The sequence below is a fragment of the Pseudophryne corroboree genome, chromosome 9, assembly GCF_028390025.1.
Source record: "Pseudophryne corroboree isolate aPseCor3 chromosome 9, aPseCor3.hap2, whole genome shotgun sequence".
NCBI classification, from domain to species: Eukaryota; Metazoa; Chordata; class Amphibia; order Anura; family Myobatrachidae; genus Pseudophryne; species Pseudophryne corroboree.
Genome location: NC_086452.1, coordinates 438299460 through 438324586, shown reverse-complemented (window position 1 = coordinate 438324586; position 25127 = coordinate 438299460). Strand labels below are relative to the sequence as shown.

The 25127-nt window shown below is 46.9% G+C and overlaps 1 protein-coding gene across 2 annotated transcripts in view; it reads right to left on the bottom strand.

Moving 5' to 3' along the window:
• The window catches only part of LOC134958454 (interferon-induced very large GTPase 1-like), a 58424-nt gene extending 40778 nt beyond the window's left edge, over window positions 1-17646 (bottom strand). For both annotated transcript variants that reach the window (XM_063941075.1, XM_063941074.1), the window contains exons 1-3: window positions 17580-17646; window positions 14233-14297; window positions 10888-10952 (exon numbers count right to left, since the gene is read on the bottom strand). The gene's annotated coding sequence lies outside the window, so the exon portion shown is untranslated. The remainder of the gene's footprint in view (window positions 1-10887; window positions 10953-14232; window positions 14298-17579) is intronic.
• Window positions 17647-25127: the final 7481 nt, after the last annotated feature.

Below are 25127 nucleotides of genomic sequence, written 5' to 3'. Positions count from 1 at the left end.
TCCAACCCCCGGCGCCTCTTTGCCACTCTCAACTCACTCCTCTGCCCACATCCACCTCGTCTCCCCTCCTCACTCTCTGCTCTTGACTTTGCCACTTACTTCACGTCCAAAATTTACTCCATACGTCAGGACATCACATCACACCAGACCATTAGCAACCAGCCTCCTCCCATAACTTACCACCCCTCCCCATCCTTCTCACCAACTCTTACATCTTTTTCCCATGCATCTGGTGAGGAAGTCATGTCTCTCATTTGTTCCTCTTCCCTTACCACCTCCCCTCTTGACCCTATACCCTCTGTTATGCACACCAGTGCCTGCAGGAATGTACTGGTGTCTGAACTGTTATGCACACCAGTGCCTGCAGGAATGTACTGATGTCTGAACTGTTATGCACACCAGTGCCTGCAGGAATGTACTGGTGTCTGAACGGATAGGGATGCAAAACAAATGAACTCAGACACAGACTGGGGAATATGACATTACGTACACAGAAGGTGATAGGGTAACAAAATAAACACAAAGTGAACAGAGAAGCCCAGAGGCTAAGAAACTGGGTGTCTCCCTAGTATTAGGAATGCTCAGATGGAAAAAGCAAGATGTTGTGTTTTAATACGTAGAGAACCCGAAATGCTGTTGCTAAGGGCAACAGCAAAACCCTAAAGGGTTACCAACGGGTGTGGCAGTAAACTCCTTGGTCAGAGATGGAATGATAGACACAAGGAGAGTCTCCACAATCCTAATCCTCACTTGCAGTGCACAGGTTCAGCTTACTGCCACTAAACTGACACCTGAACACCTTGCACAGTGAGAAAGGATTTAGGCAGGCAAGTCTGAGAATACAGCCGCAAACTTGCTAAGTTCACAGAGTAGCAAAAGAACCCCAGCAAGTTAAATGACTGACTCCAGTCTTACTGCTAGGTCTGGATTGGCAGAGTGTAGTACCAAACCCCAAGGCCTATTTGCAGTAAGCAACAACAAATACAAAGCTACACAGTACTAGCTAGCTTTCAGGAACTGACTTACCAACAAAGATTCAGCAGCATCTGCTTAACCTGAGAAGAGGCCTTATATAGCAGGTGCTGTCCACGCCCCACTCAGACCTCACAGACTGTGAGCACAAAAACCAGCACCGGATCCCCTGCCGTGCACAGAGCCTGTAACCACTACACAGCAAAAGACCCGAACCGGAGTATCAGCTGCACTCAGGTTACTCCGCTAGCACTTGTCTCCCGGTTGCCATGACGACGTGGCAGCACAGGGCAGGAGACCCTAACAGTACCCCCCTCTGGCGAGGGGTCAAAGAACCCCTACCACCGGGTTTATCGGGGAACTGCGAGAAGAAAGAGCGTATCAGTCTGGGGGCATGAAGATCACAACTGCGCACCCACGACCGCTCCTCCGGGCCATACCCCTTCCAGTGCACCAAAAATGACAGCCGACCCCGAACCATCTTGGAGTCAAGAATCCTTTCAACAACAAACTCCCTCTGGCCACGTATCAGAAGAGGGGAAGGTCTTCCACTGGAAGAAGGATTACTAATCGCCCGTTTTAAAAGGGAACAATGAAATGTTTTATTGATACCCAAAGAACGGGGCAGATCTAACTGAAATGCCACCGGATTGATAACCCTGGTGATCTTATAAGGGCCGATGAACCGGGGGCCTAACTTATGAGATGGCTGTCTCAACTTCAAATTCTTGGTAGACAACCAGACGAAGTCTCCTAATTTGAAGCTGCGGGGTCTATTCCGCTTATCCAAAGCCCTTTTGGTCACTAATGACACAGACACAAGGGCTTTCTTCACTTTCCTCCAAATACCTCTAAGGACCGAAACCACAGAAGAACCACCAGGCGTGGAGTCCAGGGGGTCAAAAGAATTGGCCTTAGGATGATGCCCATACACACAAATTAAGGGAGAGATCCCTGTAGCAGAGTGAGCCGCGTTGTTATAGGCAAACTCCGCCATGGACAGATGAGCAACCCAGTCAGTCTGACACTTGGAGACATAACACCTGAGGAACTGCTCCAAGGACTGGTTCACCCTTTCAGTCTGCCCATTAGACTGCGGATGGTAGCCTGACGACAAGCTGACAGAAATCTGGAGATCGGAACAAAATGCCCTCCAGAATTTGGCCACAAACTGGGATCCGCGGTCAGAGACCACATCAAGTGGCAACACGTGGAGACGCACAACATGCAGCATAAATAATTCAGACAGGCGTCTGGCCGATGGCAGCCCAACCAGTGGAACGAAGTGCGCCATCTTCGAATACCTGTCAACGACAACCCAGATGGCTGTCATCCCCGAGGATTTGGGCAAGTCCACCACAAAATCCATTGAAATGTGGGTCCATGGCTTAGATGGAATAGAGAGTGGATGTAATGGGCCAACAGGAACCCCTCTAGGAGTCTTATTTCGGGCACAGATGTCACATGCCCGAACCCACTGATCCACATCCTTAGCCACCGAGGGCCACCACACCGCCCTAGATAGCAACTCCCGAGTTCTGGCAATACCCGGGTGACCTGCCGACTTCTTGGCATGGAATTCCAGGAACACTCGCTGTCTTAACCTAGCAGGCACAAACAAAAGACCTACCGGAAGGTCTGGAGGAGCCTGCTCCTGTGCTCTAAGGACTAATGACAAGAGGTCCTGGGTAATGCCCACTTTAATACATGATGGGGAAACAATGGGCAACGGCTCCTCGGTGGTCTCCTGGATTGGAGCAAAACTCCGCGAGAGCGCATCAGCCTTGATGTTTTTTGACCCAGGGCGATATGTTATCAAAAAATTAAAGCGAGCAAAAAACAAAGCCCATCGTGCCTGCCTGGCATTGAGACGCTTCGCTGACTCTAAATATGCCAGATTCTTATGGTCGGTGAGAATTGAGACCACAAACTTAGCCCCCTCAAGCCAGTGTCTCCACTCCTCGAGTGCATCCTTAATAGCCAACAATTCCCGGTTACCCACGTCATAATTCATCTCGGCAGGCGAAAATTTACGGGAAAAGTAAGCACAGGGATGAAGGCGATTATCAGACACTCCCATCTGAGAGAGCACTGCCCCAATACCCATCTCAGAGGCATCCACCTCCACCACAAAAGGACGCTCTGGATCTGGGTGTCGCAGCACCTTGGCCGAGACAAATGCCCTTTTGAGACGGGCAAAAGCCGCTTTAGCCTCACAAGACCAGTGAGCAACATCCGCCCCTTTCTTAGTGAGTGCCACCAAGGGCGCCACTATAGACGAAAATCCAGTGATAAACCGTCTATAAAAATTCGCAAAGCCCAGGAAACGCTGAAGCGCCTTCAAACTAGTGGGCTGCACCCAATCCAGGACTGCCTGTACCTTGGAACCCTCCATTTGGAAACCTTCTGGGGAGATAATATATCCTAGAAATGCGATTTGCTGAACTTCCAATTCGCACTTCTCCAGCTTCGCCCCAAGCCGGTGGTCTCTGAGTTTCTGGAGGACTAAGCGTACATGCTTCCGATGTTCCTCCAGGGAATGGGAGAAGATTAGGATGTCATCTAAGTATACAACTAAGAATCTATCCAAATATTCCCTGAGTACATCGTTCATGAAATCCTGGAAGACTGCCGGGGCATTACAGAGCCCAAAAGGCATCACCAAATATTCATAATGCCCTGAGTGGGTATTAAAGGCAGTCTTCCATTCATCCCCCTCTCTTATTCGGATTAGATTGTACGCCCCGCGTAGGTCAATCTTAGAAAAAATGGTGGCAGTACGAAGCTGGTCAAACAAGACCGAAATGAGAGGCAGTGGGTATGAGTTTTTAATCGTGATACGGTTCAATTCCCTGAAGTCGATGCAGGGTCGCAACGAACCGTCCTTTTTACCCACGAAGAAGAACCCCGACCCAACTGGAGACTGTGAAGGTCTGATAAATCCCTTAGCCAAGTTCTCCTGAATGTACTCTGCCATAGCCTGAGTCTCAGGACGTGACAGGGAGTACAACCTGCTCTTGGGAAGCTTAGCATTCGGCAACAAATCAATGGCACAGTCATAGGGGCGATGGGGAGGTAGTACCTCTGCAACTTTTTTGGAGAACACATCCGCAAAATCTGCATAACACCCTGGCAATCCTGGCAAACTTAGCTGCGAGAGCCTGACTGGAATGCTCAAGCAACTCCTGAAACAATCAGTACCCCAACTAAGAATCTCCCCAGAGACCCAGTCAAATTGAGGATTGTGGGCCCTTAACTAGGCTAACCCCAACACCAATGGGGCAAAAGTACAGACAGTCACATAAAAGGACAATTTTTCAGAGTGTGTGGCTCCAATAAACAAAGAAATCTGGCTAGTGCAAGAGGTAATTTTACCTTGGGATAATGGTTCCCCGTTTAACCCACAAATCTCAATTTCCAATGCCAAGGGTACTAAGGGAACAGAGTGTTTCAGGGCGAATTGGCGGTCCATAAAAACCCCGTCGGCCCCACTGTCCACAAAGGCCTCAGTCTTGACAGTTTGACCGAGGATCTTCAAGGTCACCGGTATGATAAAAGTCTTCTTGGGAAATTCTGACTTCTGGCCTGACAGGATATTTCCCATCACCCTCAGGCCCTGAAGTTTTCCGGCTTTTCTGGACATGATACTACCACATGACCTTTATGCCCACAGTACAAACACAACCCCTGCTGTCTCCTCCGCGTCTTCTCACGCGAGGAGAGGCGGGTAGCCCCAATCTGCATAGGCAACTCGGAAAATTCCTCAGAGTCTGAGGTTCCCTTGGGAAAGAAGGAAACCTCGGTCTCCCTTTCAAGCCTACGCTCTCTCAGCCGTCTAGCCACCCGGATGGATAACTGCATGAGCTGATCCAAGCTATCAGGCAAGGGATATTCTACCAGTTGGTCTTTTATCTGGTTAGAAAGACCTCTTCGGTACTGGTGTCTCAGGGCTGGGTCATTCCACTGGGTATCATGGGCCAACCTCCGAAACTCCGTACAGTAAACCTCAACTGGCCTTCGCCCTTGCTTAAGGATCGAAATCTAAGCCTCGGCTGAGGCCGTCTTGTCAGGGTCATCATACAACATGCCCAGTGCCGTAAAAAAAGCATCAACACTTTTAAGCGACGGACAGTCAGGCTGCAACCCATATGCCCAGACCTGTGGGTCTCCTTGTAGCAAGGAAATCACTATGCCCACCCGCTGAATCTCCGACCCAGAAGACTGAGGCCTAAGCCGGAAGTATAGCTTGCAGCTCTCCTTGAAACTAAAGAACTGCGAGCGATCTCCAGAAAAATGATCCGGGAGATTTACTTTCAGCTCCTTAACCCCTGAAGGTGCTGCTGCTGCGGGAGCTCCGCCAGCGGCCTGGGAGGTGTGCATTTTAATGGATAAATCATTAAATTGTCGAGTCAGGACCTGCACCTGATCGACCACCTGTTGCAACGTATTTTGAGGGGTATGCTCCATATTCCCACAAAATTTCAACAGGAGTATTGGGCTGCTGAATATGTTATGCACACCAGTGCCTGCAGGAATGTACTGGTGTCTGAACTGTTATGCACACCAGTGCCTGCAGGAATGTACTGGTGTCTGAACTGTTATGCACACCAGTGCCTGCAGGAATGTACTGGTGTCTGAACGGATAGGGATGCAAAACAAATTAACTCAGACACAGACTGGGGAATATGACATTACGTACACAGAAGGTGATAGTGTAACAAAATAAACACAAAGTGAACAGAGAAGCCCAGAGGCTAAGAAACTGGGTGTCTTCCTAGTATTAGGAATGCTCAGATGGAAAAAGCAAGATGTTGTGTTTTAATACGTAGAGAACCTGAAATGCTGTTGCTAAGGGCAACAGCAAAACCCTAAAGGGTTACCAACGGGTGTGGCAGTAAACTCCTTGGTCAGAGATGGAATGATAGACACAAGGAGAGTCTCCACAATCCTAATCCTCACTTGCAGTGCACAGGTTCAGCTTACTGCCACTAAACTGGCACCTGAACACCTTGCACAGTGAGAAAGGATTTAGGCAGGCAAGTCTGAGAATACAGCCGCAAACTTGCTAAGTTCACAGAGTAGCAAAAGAACCCCAGCAAGTTAAACGACTGACTCCAGTCTTACTGCTAGGTCTGGATTGGCAGAGTGTAGTATCAAACCCCAAGGCCTATTTGCAGTAAGCAACAACAAATACAAAGCTACACAGTACTAGCTAGCTTTCAGGAACTGACTAACCAACAAAGATTCAGCAGCAGCTGCTTAACCTGAGAAGAGGCCTTATATAGCAGGTGCTGTCCACGCCCCACTCAGACCTCACAGACTGTGAGCACAAAAACCAGCACCGGATCCCCTGCCGTGCACAGAGCCTGTAACCACTGCACAGCAAAAGACCCGAACCGGAGTATCAGCTGCGCTCAGGTTACTCCGCTAGCACTTGTCTCCCGGTTGCCATGACGACGTGGCAGCACAGGGCAGGAGACCCTAACACCCTCCCACCTCCTCTGCTACCTCTCTCCTTCTGCCTGTTCCCATCTTTCCCACCTTCTCAATCTCTCCCTCTCATCAGGCACTGTCCCCTCTGCCTTCCAGCATGCACTCATCTCTCCTATTCTTAAAAAACCTACCCTTGATCCAAACACTCTCTCCAACTACCGACCCATCTCTCTTCTCCCTTTTACCTCCAAACTCCTTGAGCGTATTGTCTACAACCGCCTTACTTCCTTTCTTTCCTCACACTCACTGCTTGACCCATTCTAGTCTGGCTTCCGTCCTCTCCACTCCACTCCACTCCACTCCACTCCACTCCACTGAAACTGCCCTTACAAAAGTCTGCAATGACCTCCATGCTGCTAAATCTAAGACCACTACTCTCTACTTATTCTTCTTGATCTCTCTGCTGCTTTTGACACTGTGGACCACCCTCTCTTACTGCAAATCCTTTTCTCCATTGGTCTGCGTGATACTGCCCTCTCTTGGCTTTCTTCCTACCTCTCTGACCGTTCATTCTCTGTCTCCTCTCATGACTCCACCTCCCCCTCACTTCCACTAACTGTAGGTGTACCCCAAGGCTCTGTCCTTGGTCCTCTTCTTTTCTCTCTCTATACATCCTCACTAGGTGAGCTCATTAGCTCTTTTGATTTCCAATATCATCTCTATGCTGATTACACTCAAATCTATCTTTCCTCTCCGGACCTCTCCCCTGCTCTCCTCACTCGAATCTCCAACTGTCTCTCTGCTATCTCTGTTGGATGTCCCAGCACTTTCTTAAACTTAACATGTCTAAGACCGAGCTGATCATCTTCCCTCCCTCCTGCATAACCTCACCTCTCAAAATCTCATTATCTATTGATAGCACAACTATCTCCTCTAGCCCCCAAGTGCACTGTCTTGGAGCAATCCTTGACTCCTCCCTCTCCTTCAAACCACACATTCGGCACCTCTCACAAACATGCCGTTTTTATCTAAAACATATTTCCAGGATCAGACCCTTTCTGACCCAGGACGCTACTAAGACCCTTATCCACTCACTGGTCATCTCCAGACTGGACTACTATAATCTCCTCCTGACTGGCATTCCTGACAAATACCTCTCTCCACTGCAATCTATCCTCAATGCTGCTGCCCGGCTCATTTTCCTCACCAAACGCACTACGTCCACCTCTCCTCTCCTACAAGACCTTCCTTGGCTTCCCTTCCCTTTCAGAATCCATTTCAAGCTTCTCACACTCACTTGCAAAGCCCTCACCCACTCCTCTCCCATTTACATCTCTGACCTTATCTCCCCTTACACTCCCACCAGTCCTCTTTGCTCTGCTAATGCACGCCGACTCTCCTGCCTCCTGACTACTTCCTCCCACTCCTACCTCAAAGATTTTTCATATGCTGCTCCAATTCTCTGGAATTTCCTACCTCTCCCTCTCTCTACAAAATTTCAAACGGGCTCTCAAGACCCACTTCTTCACCAAACCCAGCCAAATCTCATCCTAACCCTCTGTTCCACGCTCTATATGTACCCCGTCTGTGTCACCCCTGTCTGTCTACCCCTCACCTTTAGAATGTAAGCTCTCACAAGTAGGGCCCTCTTCCCTCATGTGCTTATCCTCTTACTTTAATAATCTTCAACTGCATCAACTCCAGCAGTCCTCTGCCACCTGATACTTATTCCAGTGTCATCTGCTGATGTAGCTATGTTTATTTACTCTGTACTTGTCCTATATTGTCTTCAACTGTAAGTTGCTGTTTTCCTGTTTTGATTATTTATTTATGTACTCTGTAATTGGGCACTGCGGAACTCTTGTGGCGCCATATAAATAAAGGATAATAATAAAATAATAATAATAATGTTTAACAGCTGCACCTCTGACTTTTTACAACATACAGGGCCAGCAGCGCCCCTATATTTTACAGCATACAGCAGTGTGCTTTACATTTTTAACAGCTGCACCTCTGAATTTTTACAACATACAGGGCCAGTAGCACCCCTATATTTTACAGCATACAGGAGCAGTGTGCTTTTAATGGTTTAACAACTGCACCTCTGAATTTTTACAACATACAGGGCCAGCAGCACCCCTATATTTTACAGCATACAGGAGGACAGTACCCCTGCACCCTGTACAACACAGTGACAGCCAGAACAGCAACACCCATGTACAGCTGCAGCACATGAAACACCTGTGACAGCCAGGACAGCACCCCTAACACAGCACATGTACACCACAGTGACTGCAGCAGCACCCCTACAGAGCACGCACTAACCCCATCCGACGCCACCACCCACAGAGAGACAGAGGTCTGTCTCCCTCACTCTTCAAGTCCGGAGTGAAAATGGCGGCGATGCGCGGCTGTTTATATGGGATCCAAATCCCGCGAGAATCCGACAGCGAGAATCCGACAGCGGGATGATGACGTTTTGCCTGTTCTGGTTTCGGAGACACTGGTGTTTCATGTGATGCCAGGTGTTTGTGCCGCATACTTATGTCGCTTAGCTTAGTCACCCAGCGACCTCGGTGCACCTCTTTTTTTCTTTGCATGGTGTGCTCTTTGGGGCCTATTTTTTCTAAAGTGCCATCCTGTCTGCCACTGCAGTGCTACTCCTAGATGGGCCAGATGTTTGTGCCGCACACTTGTGTCTCTTAGCTTAGTCACCCAGCGACTTCGGTGCACCTCTTTTTTTCTTTGCATGATGTGCTCTTTGGGACCTATTTTTTCTAAAGTGCCATCCTGTCTGCCACTGCAGTGCCACTCCTAGATGGGCCAGGTGTTTGTGTGACACACTTGTGTCACTTAGCTTGGTCACCCAGAGACCTCGGTGCACCTCTTTTTTTCTTTGCATGATGTGCTCTTTGGGGCCTATTTTTTCTAAAGTGCCATCCTGTCTGCCACTGCAAGGCCACTCCTAGATGGGCCAGGTGTTTTTTCCGCCCACTTGTATCGCTTAGCTTGGTCATCCAGCGACCTTGGTGCAACCTTTTGGCCTAAAAACAATATTGTGAGGTGTGAGGTGTTCAGAATAGACTGAAAATGAGTGGAAATTAATATTATTGAGGTTAATAATACTGTAGGATCAAAATTACCCCTAAATTCTGTGATTTTAGCTGTTTTTTGTTGTTGTTTTTTTTTCCAAAAATCATCCAGATCCAAAACCAAAACCCGAAAGGGTGGTTTTGGCAAAACCAATCCAGATCCAAAACACAAGCAGGGATCCATATCCAAAACCAAAACACGAAAAGTGCCCGCTGCACATCTCTAGTTGTGACCAACAAGTGAGCCGAGAATTGTCATATACATGGGTGTTTATTTATGAAGCGTTGATTTGTAATACCTGGCGCTTCTGCTCTGGTTTATGCCCAATATTTAATAGGGCAATACTTTTAGTAGCCTTGTTTTGCTAGTTAGAAGCATTGACCTATTAAATATTGAGCATAAACAGGATCAGAAGTTCCAGGTTGTAATATTTCCCATGCAGTTTAATTGTTGAAAACGATCTCAATCAAAAAGCAACAACACTGCTCCACAAGACCTAAGATTTTCCACTGGATTATGTTTGTATTTTTCTTACTAGAACGTAACACACATCAGCATTTAATGGGCAACATTCTGCCGTGTGCTCCTTATTTTGCTGTCATGTCACTTTATACTTTATACAGTCTACTAGCACTTACACACACACCGCTAGAGAGGAGGGGGCCCTGACGGAGACTTCACACACGCCCCTCCTCTCTTAGGGGGTCATTCTGAGTTGATCGCACGTAGCAACTTTTTGCTGCCCATGCGATCAACTCGACGCCACCTATAGGGGAGGGCTTTTTTGCATAGCAGGGCTGCGATCGCTTGTGCAGCCCTGCTATGCAAAAAAAGTTGTGTAGAACTAGACCAGGGTAATAGTTACTTACCCTGTACGATCGATCCAGCGATGCAGGTCCCGGAATTGACGTCAGACATCTGCCCTCCAAACGCCTGGACACGCCTGCGTTCGCTGCACCACTCCCAGAAAACGGTCAGTTGACGCCCCGGAACGCCTTCCTTCTGTCAATCTTCTTGCAGTCACCGCTGCGACTGCTTTCTTCGTTCGCGGTGTCGCTGCCTGGTGGCAAAGACGCGCCTCTGCAATGCGGCTGCCGCGCATGCACATTTCCGACCCGATCGCACGGCTGTGAGGAAGTGCAGCGTGCGATCGGGTCGGAATGACCCCCTTAATACGCCCCTGCCGCAGGCCATGGCTAATTGAATATGCCACTAAATATCTGTTGTAAGTATCCTAGAGGGTATCAGCTAGTGGGGAATATAATAGTCTTTTGACATTATGCATTTCATTTACTGAATTTAGAAACAAATATATATTACTAATTACTATTGGCTATTGCAACTATAATAACACCATATCGTCAAATATCATTCAAATAATTTCCATACCTTAGATATGTAAAATAATCTTCTGTATTATGGTATTCAAAATGAACTCAATTGGTAGAAAATACCTAATAAAACAGAATACACTTTTAATAAAACAATCCCAAGAAGAAAAACATAGGGGTAAATTTACTAAGATTCGTATTTTCCCGTTTGAGGTCAAAGTTCAATCACGAATGACATCGAAAGTGTAAATATGCAACTTTTTGAATTGATTACGACTAATTTACTAAGCTGCCGTATTCTGCATTTTCGGGTTTTCCGATGTCGATGTCATTCGTTTTTTTGGCAGTGTTTTACGTGAGTGACTTGTAAAACACTGCCGACTTTAATACAATGAATCTCGGCCGGATCTGAGAGATCCGTGCTGGGCTTCATTGTGCACCTTGTAAAAAAAAATAAAAAATGTTTAAATGTAAAAAAAAAAAATGCGTGGGGTGCCCCCTCCTAAAGCAAACCAGCCTCGGGCTCTTTGAGCCGATCCTGGTTGCAGAAATATGGGGAAAAAATGGACAGGGGTTCCCCCATATTTAAACAACCAGCATCGGGCTCTGCGCCTGGTCCTGGTTCCAAAAATACGGGGGACAAAAAGCGTAGGGGTCCCCCGTATTTTTGAAACCAGCACCGGGCTCCACTAGCTGGACAGATAATGCCACAGCCGGGGGTCACTTTTATACAGTGCCTTTGCGGCCGTGGCATCAAATATCCAACTAGTCACCCCTGGCCGGGGTACCCTGGGGGATTGGGGACCCCTTCAATCAAGGGGTCCCCCCCAGCCACCCAAGGGCCAGGGGTGAAGCCCGAGGCTGTCCCCCCCATCCAATGGGCTGCAGATGGGGGGCTGATAGCCTTTGTTCAAAGTGAATGATATTGTTTTTAGTAGCAGTACTACAAGGCCCAGCAAGCCTCCCCCGCAAGCTGGTACTTGGAGAACCACAAGTACCAGCATGTGGCGGAAAAATGGGCCCGCTGGTACCTGTAGTACTACTACTAAAAAAATACCCCAATAAAGACAACACACACACACCTTGAAAGTATAACTTTAATACATCCATCCACACCTCCATATACACATACTTACCTTATGTTCCCACGCAGGTCGGTCCTCTTCTCCAGTAGAATCCATGGTGTACCTGTTGAAAAAATTATACTCACATAATCCAGTGTCTTAGGCTCCTCGGTAAATCCTTTTGTAATCCACGTACTTGTAAAAATAAAAAAACGGATACCCGACCTCGCACTGAAAGGGGACCCATGTTTTCACATGGGTCCCCTTTCCCCAAATGCCTGGAACCCCCTCTGACTTAAGTCCAAGAAGGTTCCATCAGCCAATCAGGGAGCGCCACGTTGTGACACCCTCCTGATCGGCTGTGTGCTCCTGTACTGTATGACAGGCGGCACACGGCAGTGTTACAATGTAGCGCCTATGCGCTCCATTGTAACCAATAATGGGAACTTTCAGGTCAGCGGTGAGGTCACTTTCGGTCAACCGCTGACCTGAAAGTTCCCACCATTGGTTACAATGGAGCGCATAGGCGCTACATTGTAACACTACCGTGTGCCGCCTGTCAGACAGTACAGGAGCACACAGCCGATCAGGAGGGTGCCACAACGTGGCACTCCCTGATTGGCTGAAGAAACCCACTTAGACATCAGTCAGAGGGGGTTTCTGGCATTCGGGGAAAGGGGTCCCATGTGAAAACATGGGTCCCCTTTCAGTTCGTGGTCGGGTGTCCCGTTTTTTTATTTTTACAAGTACGTGGATTACAAATGGATTATCCGAGGAGCCTAAGACACTGGATTATGTGAGTATAATTTTTTCAACAGGTACACCATGGATTCTACTGGAGAAGAGGACCGACCCTCGTGTGAACATAAGGTAAGTATGTGTATATGGAGGTGTGTATGTATGTATTAAAGTTATACTTTCAAGGTGTGTGTGTATTGTCTTTATTGGGGTATTTTTTTAGTAGTAGTACTACAGGTACCAGCGGGCCCGGTTTTCCGCCGCATGCTGGTACTTGTGGTTCTCCAAGTACCAGCTTGCGGGGGAGGCTTGCTGGGACTTGTAGTACTGCTACTAAAAACAATATTCATTACTTTCAACAAAGGCTATCAGCCCCCCATCCGCAGCCCATTGGATGGGGGGGACAGCCTCGGGCTTCACCACTGGCCCTTGGGTGGCTGGGGGGGGGGGACCCTTGATTGAAGGGGTCCCCACTCCCCCAGGGTACCCCGGCCAGGGGTGACTAGTTGGATATTTGATGCCACGGCCGCAAGGCACTGTATAAAAGTGACCCCCGGCTGTGGCATTATCTGTCCAGCTAGTGGAGCCCGGTGCTGGTTTCAAAAATACGGGGGACCCCTACGCTTTTTGTCCCCCGTATTTTTGGAACCAGGACCAGACGCAGAGCCCGGTGCTGGTTGATTAAATATGGGGGAACCCCTGTCAATTTTTTCTCCATATTTTTGCAACCAGGGCCGGCTCAAAGAGCCCGAGGCTGGTTTGGTTTAGGAGGGGGTACCCCACGCATTTTTTTTTTGTAAAATTATAACATTTCCCACCCCTTCCCACTGATAAACATGCACGGATCTCATGGATCCGTGCATGCCTATACAAACACGGGATAAAAAAGCAGGTCTGTTTTTTTTTAGCACTTTTTCATGATTTGTATTTTAGCACGGCAGTGTTTGGCTATTGTCGGCAGTGTTTGTGTTTTGCTCTTTTTAGTAAATGACCGATTTCTACCAAATTGCAGGCGTATTTGACCGATGGTGTGTTGATTCGTGATTTTTTCCAAGGACTTCCAAAATATTCCGAATGCCCTCATCACTGCCGTGATTTTTGCTTAGTAAATTACCGAGATGACACTTTGAAGAAAAAACGGCATCTCGGTCAAAATCGGGACCTTAGTAAGTATACCCCACACTGTATAAAGGAAACCGCTCCTTAGGGGAGGGTATCTGGACTCTAGGTCGACCACACTTAGGTCTACAGTCATTAGGTCGACCATTATTGGTCAACATGCATTAGGTCGACATGGTTTCTAGAGCGACAGGGTCGCTAGGTCGACATTTACTAGATCGACATGACAAAAGGTCGACATGAGTTTTTCACAATTTTTTTACTTTTTCATTCTTTACGATCCACGTGGACTACAATTGGGAACGGTAACCTGTTTCGAGCGCATCTGTAGAGAGTATCAGCTAGTGAGGAATATAATAGTCTTTTGACATTATGCATTTAATTTACTGAATTTAGAAACAAATATATATTACTAATTACTATTGGCTATTGCAACTATAATAACACCATATCATCAAATATCATTCAAATAATTTCCATACCTTAGATATGTAAAATAATCTTCTTTATTATGGTATTCAAAATGAACTCCATTGGTAGAAAATACCTAATAAAACAGAATACACTTTTAATAAAACAATCCCAAGAAGAAAAACATAGGGGTAAATTTACTAAGATTCGTATTTTCCCGTTTGAGGTCAAAGTTCAATCACGAATGACATCGAAAGTGTAAATATGCAACTTTTTGAATTGATTACGACTAATTTACTAAGCTGCCGTATTCTGCATTTTCGGGTTTTCCGATGTCGATGTCATTCGTTTTTTTGGCAGTGTTTTACGTGAGTGACTTGTAAAACACTGCCGACTTTAATACAATGAATCTCGGCCGGATCTGAGAGATCCGTGCTGGGCTTCATTGTGCACCTTGTAAAAAAAAAAAAAAATGTTTAAATGTAAAAAAAAAAAATGCGTGGGGTGCCCCCTCCTAAACCAAACCAGCCTCGGGCTCTTTGAGCCGATCCTGGTTGCAGAAATATGGGGAAAAAATGGACAGGGGTTCCCCCATATTTAAACAACCAGCATCGGGCTCTGCGCCTGGTCCTGGTTCCAAAAATACGGGGGACAAAAAGCGTAGGGGTCCCCCGTATTTTTGAAACCAGCACCGGGCTCCACTAGCTGGACAGATAATGCCACAGCCGGGGGTCACTTTTATACAGTGCCTTTGCGGCCGTGGCATCAAATATCCAACTAGTCACCCCTGGCCGGGGTACCCTGGGGGAGTGGGGACCCCTTCAATCAAGGGGTCCCCCCCCAGCCACCCAAGGGCCAGGGGTGAAGCCCGAGGCTGTCCCCCCCATCCAATGGGCTGCGGATGGGGGGCTGATAGCCTTTGTTCAAAGTGAATGATATTGTTTTTAGTAGCAGTACTACAAGGCCCAGCAAGCCTCCCCCGCAAGCTGGTACTTGGAGAACCACAAGTACCAGCATGTGGTGGAAAAATGGGCCCGCTGGTACCTGTAGTACTACTACTAAAAAAATACCCCAATAAAGACAACACACACACACACACCTTGAAAGTATAACTTTAATACATCCATCCACACCTCCATATACACATACTTACCTTATGTTCCCACGCAGGTCGGTCCTCTTCTCCAGTAGAATCCATGGTGTACCTGTTGAAAAAATTATACTCACATAATCCAGTGTCTTAGGCTCCTCGGTAAATCCTTTTGTAATCCACGTACTTGTAAAAATAAAAAAACGGATACCCGACCTCGCACTGAAAGGGGACCCATGTTTTCACATGGGTCCCCTTTCCCCGAATGCCTGGAACCCCCTCTGACTTAAGTCCAAGAAGGTTCCATCAGCCAATCAGGGAGCGCCACGTTGTGACACCCTCCTGATCGGCTGTGTGCTCCTGTACTGTATGACAGGCGGCACACGGCAGTGTTACAATGTAGCGCCTATGCGCTCCATTGTAACCAATAATGGGAACTTTCAGGTCAGCGGTGAGGTCACTTTCGGTCAACCGCTGACCTGAAAGTTCCCACCATTGGTTACAATGGAGCGCATAGGCGCTACATTGTAACACTACCGTGTGCCGCCTGTCAGACAGTACAGGAGCACACAGCCGATCAGGAGGGTGCCACAACGTGGCGCTCCCTGATTGGCTGAAGAAACCCACTTAGACATCAGTCAGAGGGGGTTTCTGGCATTCGGGGAAAGGGGTCCCATGTGAAAACATGGGTCCCCTTTCAGTTCGTGGTCGGGTGTCCCGTTTTTTTATTTTTACAAGTACGTGGATTACAAATGGATTATCCGAGGAGCCTAAAACACTGGATTATGTGAGTAAAATTTTTTCAACAGGTACCCCTTGGATTCTACTAGAGAAGAGGACCGACCCTCGTGTGAACATAAGGTAAGTATGTGTATATGGAGGTGTGTATGTATGTATTAAAGTTATACTTTCAAGGTGTGTGTGTATTGTCTTTATTGGGGTATTTTTTTAGTAGTAGTACTACAGGTACCAGCAGGCCCGGTTTTCCGCCGCATGCTGGTACTTGTGGTTCTCCAAGTACCAGCTTGCGGGGGAGGCTTGCTGGGACTTGTAGTACTGCTACTAAAAACAATATTCATTACTTTCAACAAAGGCTATCAGCCCCCCATCCGCAGCCCATTGGATGGGGGGGACAGCCTCGGGCTTCACCCCTGGCCCTTGGGTGGCTGGGGGGGGGAACCCTTGATTGAAGGGGTCCCCACTCCCCCAGGGTACCCCGGCCAGGGGTGACTAGTTGGATATTTGATGCCACGGCCGCAAGGCACTGTATAAAAGTGACCCCCGGCTGTGGCATTATCTGTCCAGCTAGTGGAGCCCGGTGCTGGTTTCAAAAATACGGGGGACCCCTACGCTTTTTGTCCCCCGTATTTTTGGAACCAGGACCAGGCGCAGAGCCCGGTGCTGGTTGATTAAATATGGGGGAACCCCTGTCAATTTTTTCTCCATATTTTTGCAACCAGGGCCGGCTCAAAGAGCCCAAGGCTGGTTTGGTTTAGGAGGGGGGACCCCACGCATTTTTTTTTGTAAAATTATAACATTTCCCACCCCTTCCCACTGATAAACATGCACGGATCTCATGGATCCGTGCATGCCTATACAAACACGGGATAAAAAAGCAGGTCTGTTTTTTTTTAGCACTTTTTCATGATTTGTATTTTAGCACGGCATTGTTTGGCTATTGTCGGCAGTGTTTGTGTTTTGCACTTTTTAGTAAATGACCGATTTCTACCAAATTGCAGGCGTATTTGACCGATGGTGTGTTGATTCGTGATTTTTTCCAAGGACTTCCAAAATATTCCGAATGCCCTCATCACTGCCGTGATTTTTGCTTAGTAAATTACCGAGATGACACTTTGAAGAAAAAACGGCATCTCGGTCAAAATCGGGACCTTAGTAAATATACCCCACACTGTATAAAGGAAACCGCTCCTTAGGGGAGGGTATCTGGACTCTAGGTCGACCACACTTAGGTCTACAGTCATTAGGTCGACCATTATTGGTCAACATGCATTAGGTCGACATGGTTTCTAGAGCGACAGGGTCGCTAGGTCGACATTTACTAGATCGACATGACAAAAGGTCGACATGAGTTTTTCACAATTTTTTTACTTTTTCATTCTTTACGATCCACGTGGACTACAATTGGGAACGGTAACCTGTTTCGAGCGCATCTGTAGAGAGTATCAGCTAGTGGGGAATATAATAGTCTTTTGACATTATGCATTTAATTTACTGAATTTAGAAACAAATATATATTACTAATTACTATTGGCTATTGCAACTATAATAACACCATATCATCAAATATCATTCAAATAATTTCCATACCTTAGATATGTAAAATAATCTTCTTTATTATGGTATTCAAAATGAACTCCATTGGTAGAAAATACCTAATAAAACAGAATACACTTTTAATAAAACAATCCCAAGAAGAAAAACATAGGGGTAAATTTACTAAGATTCGTATTTTCCCGTTTGAGGTCAAAGTTCAATCACGAATGACATCGAAAGTGTAAATATGCAACTTTTTGAATTGATTACGACTAATTTACTAAGCTGCCGTATTCTGCATTTTCGGGTTTTCCGATGTCGATGTCATTCGTTTTTTTGGCAGTGTTTTACGTGAGTGACTTGTAAAACACTGCCGACTTTAATACAATGAATCTCGGCCGGATCTGAGAGATCCGTGCTGGGCTTCATTGTGCACCTTGTAAAAAAAAAAAAAAATGTTTAAATGTAAAAAAAAAAAATGCGTGGGGTGCCCCCTCCTAAACCAAACCAGCCTCGGGCTCTTTGAGCCGATCCTGGTTGCAGAAATATGGGGAAAAAATGGACAGGGGTTCCCCCATATTTAAACAACCAGCATCGGGCTCTGCGCCTGGTCCTGGTTCCAAAAATACGGGGGACAAAAAGCGTAGGGGTCCCCCGTATTTTTGAAACCAGCACCGGGCTCCACTAGCTGGACAGATAATGCCACAGCCGGGGGTCACTTTTATACAGTGCCTTTGCGGCCGTGGCATCAAATATCCAACTAGTCACCCCTGGCCGGGGTACCCTGGGGGAGTGGGGACCCCTTCAATCAAGGGGTCCCCCCCCAGCCACCCAAGGGCCAGGGGTGAAGCCCGAGGCTGTCCCCCCCATCCAATGGGCTGCGGATGGGGGGCTGATAGCCTTTGTTCAAAGTGAATGATATTGTTTTTAGTAGCAGTACTACAAGGCCCAGCAAGCCTCCCCCGCAAGCTGGTACTTGGAGAACCACAAGTACCAGCATGTGGTGGAAAAATGGGCCCGCTGGTACCTGTAGTACTACTACTAAAAAAATACCCCAATAAAGACAACACACACACACACACCTTGAAAGTATAACTTTAATACATCCATCCACACCTCCATATACACATACTTACCTTATGTTCCCACGCAGGTCGGTCCTCTTCTCCAGTAGAATCCATGGTGTACCTGTTGAAAAAATTATACTCACATAATCCAGTGTCTTAGGCTCCTCGGTAAATCCTTTTGTAATCCACGTACTTGTAAAAATAAAAAAACGGATACCCGACCTCGCACTGAAAGGGGACCCATGTTTTCACATGGGTCCCCTTTCCCCGAATGCCTGGAACCCCCTCTGACTTAAGTCCAAGAAGGTTCCATCAGCCAATCAGGGAGCGCCACGTTGTGACACCCTCCTGATCGGCTGTGTGCTCCTGTACTGTATGACAGGCGGCACACGGCAGTGTTACAATGTAGCGCCTATGCGCTCCATTGTAACCAATAATGGGAACTTTCAGGTCAGCGGTGAGGTCACTTTCGGTCAACCGCTGACCTGAAAGTTCCCACCATTGGTTACAATGGAGCGCATAGGCGCTACATTGTAACACTACCGTGTGCCGCCTGTCAGACAGTACAGGAGCACACAGCCGATCAGGAGGGTGCCACAACGTGGCGCTCCCTGATTGGCTGAAGAAACCCACTTAGACATCAGTCAGAGGGGGTTTCTGGCATTCGGGGAAAGGGGTCCCATGTGAAAACATGGGTCCCCTTTCAGTTCGTGGTCGGGTGTCCCGTTTTTTTATTTTTACAAGTACGTGGATTACAAATGGATTATCCGAGGAGCCTAAAACACTGGATTATGTGAGTAAAATTTTTTCAACAGGTACCCCATGGATTCTACTAGAGAAGAGGACCGACCCTCGTGTGAACATAAGGTAAGTATGTGTATATGGAGGTGTGTATGTATGTATTAAAGTTATACTTTCAAGGTGTGTGTGTATTGTCTTTATTGGGGTATTTTTTTAGTAGTAGTACTACAGGTACCAGCAGGCCCGGTTTTCCGCCGCATGCTGGTACTTGTGGTTCTCCAAGTACCAGCTTGCGGGGGAGGCTTGCTGGGACTTGTAGTACTGCTACTAAAAACAATATTCATTACTTTCAACAAAGGCTATCAGCCCCCCATCCGCAGCCCATTGGATGGGGGGGACAGCCTCGGGCTTCACCCCTGGCCCTTGGGTGGCTGGGGGGGGGAACCCTTGATTGAAGGGGTCCCCACTCCCCCAGGGTACCCCGGCCAGGGGTGACTAGTTGGATATTTGATGCCACGGCCGCAAGGCACTGTATAAAAGTGACCCCCGGCTGTGGCATTATCTGTCCAGCTAGTGGAGCCCGGTGCTGGTTTCAAAAATACGGGGGACCCCTACGCTTTTTGTCCCCCGTATTTTTGGAACCAGGACCAGGCGCAGAGCCCGGTGCTGGTTGATTAAATATGGGGGAACCCCTGTCAATTTTTTCTCCATATTTTTGCAACCAGGGCCGGCTCAAAGAGCCCAAGGCTGGTTTGGTTTAGGAGGGGGGACCCCACGCATTTTTTTTTGTAAAATTATAACATTTCCCACCCCTTCCCACTGATAAACATGCACGGATCTCATGGATCCGTGCATGCCTATACAAACACGGGATAAAAAAGCAGGTCTGTTTTTTTTTAGCACTTTTTCATGATTTGTATTTTAGCACGGCATTGTTTGGCTATTGTCGGCAGTGTTTGTGTTTTGCACTTTTTAGTAAATGACCGATTTCTACCAAATTGCAGGCGTATTTGACCGATGGTGTGTTGATTCGTGATTTTTTCCAAGGACTTCCAAAATATTCCGAATGCCCTCATCACTGCCGTGATTTTTGCTTAGTAAATTACCGAGATGACACTTTGAAGAAAAAATGGCATCTCGGTCAAAATCGGGACCTTAGTAAATATACCCCACACTGTATAAAGGAAACCGCTCCTTAGGGGAGGGTATCTGGACTCTAGGTCGACCACACTTAGGTCTACAGTCATTAGGTCGACCATTATTGGTCAACATGCATTAGGTCGACATGGTTTCTAGAGCGACAGGGTCGCTAGGTCGACATTTACTAGATCGACATGACAAAAGGTCGACATGAGTTTTTCACAATTTTTTTACTTTTTCATTCTTTACGATCCACGTGGACTACAATTGGGAACGGTAACCTGTTTCGAGCGCATCTGTAGAGAGTATCAGCTAGTGGGGAATATAATAGTCTTTTGACATTATGCATTTAATTTACTGAATTTAGAAACAAATATATATTACTAATTACTATTGGCTATTGCAACTATAATAACACCATATCATCAAATATCATTCAAATAATTTCCATACCTTAGATATGTAAAATAATCTTCTTTATTATGGTATTCAAAATGAACTCCATTGGTAGAAAATACCTAATAAAACAGAATACACTTTTAATAAAACAATCCCAAGAAGAAAAACATAGGGGTAAATTTACTAAGATTCGTATTTTCCCGTTTGAGGTCAAAGTTCAATCACGAATGACATCGAAAGTGTAAATATGCAACTTTTTGAATTGATTACGACTAATTTACTAAGCTGCCGTATTCTGCATTTTCGGGTTTTCCGATGTCGATGTCATTCGTTTTTTTGGCAGTGTTTTACGTGAGTGACTTGTAAAACACTGCCGACTTTAATACAATGAATCTCGGCCGGATCTGAGAGATCCGTGCTGGGCTTCATTGTGCACCTTGTAAAAAAAAAAAAAAAATGTTTAAATGTAAAAAAAAAAAATGCGTGGGGTGCCCCCTCCTAAACCAAACCAGCCTCGGGCTCTTTGAGCCGATCCTGGTTGCAGAAATATGGGGAAAAAATGGACAGGGGTTCCCCCATATTTAAACAACCAGCATCGGGCTCTGCGCCTGGTCCTGGTTCCAAAAATACGGGGGACAAAAAGCGTAGGGGTCCCCCGTATTTTTGAAACCAGCACCGGGCTCCACTAGCTGGACAGATAATGCCACAGCCGGGGGTCACTTTTATACAGTGCCTTTGCGGCCGTGGCATCAAATATCCAACTAGTCACCCCTGGCCGGGGTACCCTGGGGGAGTGGGGACCCCTTCAATCAAGGGGTCCCCCCCCAGCCACCCAAGGGCCAGGGGTGAAGCCCGAGGCTGTCCCCCCCATCCAATGGGCTGCGGATGGGGGGCTGATAGCCTTTGTTCAAAGTGAATGATATTGTTTTTAGTAGCAGTACTACAAGGCCCAGCAAGCCTCCCCCGCAAGCTGGTACTTGGAGAACCACAAGTACCAGCATGTGGTGGAAAAATGGGCCCGCTGGTACCTGTAGTACTACTACTAAAAAAATACCCCAATAAAGACAACACACACACACACACCTTGAAAGTATAACTTTAATACATCCATCCACACCTCCATATACACATACTTACCTTATGTTCCCACGCAGGTCGGTCCTCTTCTCCAGTAGAATCCATGGTGTACCTGTTGAAAAAATTATACTCACATAATCCAGTGTCTTAGGCTCCTCGGTAAATCCTTTTGTAATCCACGTACTTGTAAAAATAAAAAAACGGATACCCGACCTCGCACTGAAAGGGGACCCATGTTTTCACATGGGTCCCCTTTCCCCGAATGCCTGGAACCCCCTCTGACTTAAGTCCAAGAAGGTTCCATCAGCCAATCAGGGAGCGCCACGTTGTGACACCCTCCTGATCGGCTGTGTGCTCCTGTACTGTATGACAGGCGGCACACGGCAGTGTTACAATGTAGCGCCTATGCGCTCCATTGTAACCAATAATGGGAACTTTCAGGTCAGCGGTGAGGTCACTTTCGGTCAACCGCTGACCTGAAAGTTCCCACCATTGGTTACAATGAAGCGCATAGGCGCTACATTGTAACACTACCGTGTGCCGCCTGTCAGACAGTACAGGAGCACACAGCCGATCAGGAGGGTGCCACAACGTGGCGCTCCCTGATTGGCTGAAGAAACCCACTTAGACATCAGTCAGAGGGGGTTTCTGGCATTCGGGGAAAGGGGTCCCATGTGAAAACATGGGTCCCCTTTCAGTTCGTGGTCGGGTGTCCCGTTTTTTTATTTTTACAAGTACGTGGATTACAAATGGATTATCCGAGGAGCCTAAAACACTGGATTATGTGAGTAAAATTTTTTCAACAGGTACCCCTTGGATTCTACTAGAGAAGAGGACCGACCCTCGTGTGAACATAAGGTAAGTATGTGTATATGGAGGTGTGTATGTATGTATTAAAGTTATACTTTCAAGGTGTGTGTGTATTGTCTTTATTGGGGTATTTTTTTAGTAGTAGTACTACAGGTACCAGCAGGCCCGGTTTTCCGCCGCATGCTGGTACTTGTGGTTCTCCAAGTACCAGCTTGCGGGGGAGGCTTGCTGGGACTTGTAGTACTGCTACTAAAAACAATATTCATTACTTTCAACAAAGGCTATCAGCCCCCCATCCGCAGCCCATTGGATGGGGGGGACAGCCTCGGGCTTCACCCCTGGCCCTTGGGTGGCTGGGGGGGGGAACCCTTGATTGAAGGGGTCCCCACTCCCCCAGGGTACCCCGGCCAGGGGTGACTAGTTGGATATTTGATGCCACGGCCGCAAGGCACTGTATAAAAGTGACCCCCGGCTGTGGCATTATCTGTCCAGCTAGTGGAGCCCGGTGCTGGTTTCAAAAATACGGGGGACCCCTACGCTTTTTGTCCCCCGTATTTTTGGAACCAGGACCAGGCGCAGAGCCCGGTGCTGGTTGATTAAATATGGGGGAACCCCTGTCAATTTTTTCTCCATATTTTTGCAACCAGGGCCGGCTCAAAGAGCCCAAGGCTGGTTTGGTTTAGGAGGGGGGACCCCACGCATTTTTTTTTGTAAAATTATAACATTTCCCACCCCTTCCCACTGATAAACATGCACGGATCTCATGGATCCGTGCATGCCTATACAAACACGGGATAAAAAAGCAGGTCTGTTTTTTTTTAGCACTTTTTCATGATTTGTATTTTAGCACGGCATTGTTTGGCTATTGTCGGCAGTGTTTGTGTTTTGCACTTTTTAGTAAATGACCGATTTCTACCAAATTGCAGGCGTATTTGACCGATGGTGTGTTGATTCGTGATTTTTTCCAAGGACTTCCAAAATATTCCGAATGCCCTCATCACTGCCGTGATTTTTGCTTAGTAAATTACCGAGATGACACTTTGAAGAAAAAATGGCATCTCGGTCAAAATCGGGACCTTAGTAAATATACCCCACACTGTATAAAGGAAACCGCTCCTTAGGGGAGGGTATCTGGACTCTAGGTCGACCACACTTAGGTCTACAGTCATTAGGTCGACCATTATTGGTCAACGTGCATTAGGTCGACATGGTTTCTAGAGCGACAGGGTCGCTAGGTCGACATTTACTAGATCGACATGACAAAAGGTCGACATGAGTTTTTCACAATTTTTTTACTTTTTCATTCTTTACGATCCACGTGGACTACAATTGGGAACGGTAACCTGTTTCGAGCGCATCTGTAGAGAGTATCAGCTAGTGGGGAATATAATAGTCTTTTGACATTATGCATTTAATTTACTGAATTTAGAAACAAATATATATTACTAATTACTATTGGCTATTGCAACTATAATAACACCATATCATCAAATATCATTCAAATAATTTCCATACCTTAGATATGTAAAATAATCTTCTTTATTATGGTATTCAAAATGAACTCCATTGGTAGAAAATACCTAATAAAACAGAATACACTTTTAATAAAACAATCCCAAGAAGAAAAACATAGGGGTAAATTTACTAAGATTCGTATTTTCCCGTTTGAGGTCAAAGTTCAATCACGAATGACATCGAAAGTGTAAATATGCAACTTTTTGAATTGATTACGACTAATTTACTAAGCTGCCGTATTCTGCATTTTCGGGTTTTCCGATGTCGATGTCATTCGTTTTTTTGGCAGTGTTTTACGTGAGTGACTTGTAAAACACTGCCGACTTTAATACAATGAATCTCGGCCGGATCTGAGAGATCCGTGCTGGGCTTCATTGTGCACCTTGTAAAAAAAAAAAAAAATGTTTAAATGTAAAAAAAAAAAATGCGTGGGGTGCCCCCTCCTAAACCAAACCAGCCTCGGGCTCTTTGAGCCGATCCTGGTTGCAGAAATATGGGGAAAAAATGGACAGGGGTTCCCCCATATTTAAACAACCAGCATCGGGCTCTGCGCCTGGTCCTGGTTCCAAAAATACGGGGGACAAAAAGCGTAGGGGTCCCCCGTATTTTTGAAACCAGCACCGGGCTCCACTAGCTGGACAGATAATGCCACAGCCGGGGGTCACTTTTATACAGTGCCTTTGCGGCCGTGGCATCAAATATCCAACTAGTCACCCCTGGCCGGGGTACCCTGGGGGAGTGGGGACCCCTTCAATCAAGGGGTCCCCCCCCAGCCACCCAAGGGCCAGGGGTGAAGCCCGAGGCTGTCCCCCCCCATCCAATGGGCTGCGGATGGGGGGCTGATAGCCTTTGT